This window comes from Myotis nattereri (genome assembly GCF_964212035.1).
Source record: "Myotis nattereri genome assembly, chromosome: 12".
Taxonomy (NCBI): Eukaryota; Metazoa; Chordata; class Mammalia; order Chiroptera; family Vespertilionidae; genus Myotis; species Myotis nattereri.
The window spans coordinates 48040116-48042414 of NC_138087.1; positions in this window are offsets into that span (position 1 = coordinate 48040116).

Sequence of the window (2299 nt, forward strand, 5' to 3'; positions counted from 1 at the left end):
GGGTCATTCGACTGCCAAAGAGGTCGCGACCCACAGGTTGAGAACCATTGCCCTATAGTGATAGTGATATTTATATACAGGTCTGGCCCCAGACTTAGTCCTGGGAGGAAAAAAAAAAAGAAAAGTTTAAACATTCCTGGTGAGTACTTTTTAAGCACTGCAGCACAGGAAAGTGATAAATAACAATTGGCTAGGTGTGAGGTGTTTTTTTTAATTTTCATGATTAATGTCTCTATAGAAGGGAAAATGTGGCTTAGAAATTAATTACCTTGGGGTGGAAGATCTAAGCCTTGGACATGTCTTCTTGCCCCGCCTGTCTGATGGAGAGGCCACACAGAACAACCTTCCAATCCCCTGAAGTTTGATTTTTATCAAATATTCCCTTCACCCACCACCATTTTCTGCTGTTGTTTTTTTAATATAAATAACAAAGACAGAAAAAGGTCAAATCTAAGCAGATCAACTGAAGCATAATGAAGCCCTTGTGGGCTAACGAGTCTTGCATCTGATCTAAAGCAGGAAGCCCCCATGTCTAGCTGCCTGTGATCTATTCAGAATAAAACAAGGTCATGCTGCCTTGGCCCTGATTATAAATATATTAAGTTTAAGTGATGAATACCGAATTCATGAGGAGCAGGAGATCAAGAGTGCCTGAGGCTGGCAGCTTTCAATCTCTCTCAGTGCCAAGTTGGAGAAGTAAAATAAACACGCTGTTAAATCAATGCTACAGGACCCATGTACAGAGGCACAGGGATGATTTTGTTTCCAAAGCTGAACATACGGGAGACAGAGGAGAAACCATGCTAGTGCTTACAGGGGGGGGGGGGGGCTTCCTTCTATTGGCTGGGGGGGGGGAGTTAGCCCCCTCAGCCTATTATTTTAAGCCACCAAGAAAGATGGGGAAGGTCACATGTCTTCATATCAAAGTTTTCAATAGCACTGATGTGCCTGTTTCTGTACACATGTTCAGTCCTCAAATGCTTCTATTTCTCATGAACAATCACACTGGCTCCCCACCGCCTCCACAGATCCTCAGATGATAGGACTGGTATACAAACTCCAGCAACAGTCACCTTGATCTGCCCTCATATTTCAACGAGAGCAAGAATCTCTTTAAAGGACACCCAGCTGGGAAATAGCAGACCTAGAATTGAGACCCAAAGATGCTGTGCCATGTCTATCTACAGGAGACAAGCTACCAGCCCGCATGTCCCCTTAAGTCACCCCTATATTCTGCCCCCAGGAACCCTAAACTCCTCTGAATTCAAAAGTCCCCAAGCCTTGGTAAAGGACCACCAGCACTGCCTATCATTCCTCTGCCAGCTCTTTCAATTAATCAATCAAATCAATATTGATCAACTACCTATTTACCTCTCTCAACAGCTGAGTTCTGAGCAGAACTGTCCTTCCTGTTCAAGATTCCTTTAGTTGTGTGACCCACCTTTTTGTTTTTCATTTTACTTCCATCAGCCTCTGGTTCAGAAAATTAGTATTTTCCCCAAAGCTGACATTTACATACAGTATAATATCACGTTTCTGTTCTGCTGTAGCAGGAAGTAGAAGTGACTATCATATGCCACATAACAGAAGGAGCCGGTGCTGGCAGTTTTCAGTTTTTCTTCCTCTCCCTCTCCCTCCTGAAGGTAACAAAGTTCAGAAAAATAGCGAAAGCTGCCGAAAGGAAGAGGTGCAGAGAAACAAGGGCATGAGAAGGGGGAACGAATGTGGAGCTAAGGTGTCTGTAGAACTGAATCCTAATCCCAGTTGGAGCGAAGATTACTTGTCTGACCTTGGTTGAGCTGCTCAAACTCCTTAGGGCTTGGGATTTTGTAGTGTGAAATATTAGAGGGTGGACTTAGATCCCTGACTGCTCTATCTATCTACGGTCCTGATTGCCCCCAAAATATTAATTGGATTTTACATCATTTGGTTTCATTTCCGGACATTTACAATTCTCTGAGTAATGGGTAACATTCATAGCCCAATTATTTTCCCAAGCTCATCAAAATTTAATTTGCTTCGAGCAGTGACACACAGCCTGAGTTTGACGAGGAAGTCAGCAAAGCCACACCAGTGATTTACACAAGGCTCCCTGTCTACAGAATTTACCATCAGGGATATCTAATGAAATTTTTTCTCATGTAAACATACAGCTTTCACGTCTATTGGAGCTGGAGCAGATGAGCTTCCTGGGACCGAATGTACTAGACAATACGCTCCTTTTCATATAATGAGCTCAGGAAATTCTGCTGTGAACTGGAGGGTCTTGTAGTTATTAAAATGCTTCATAAATGAGAAC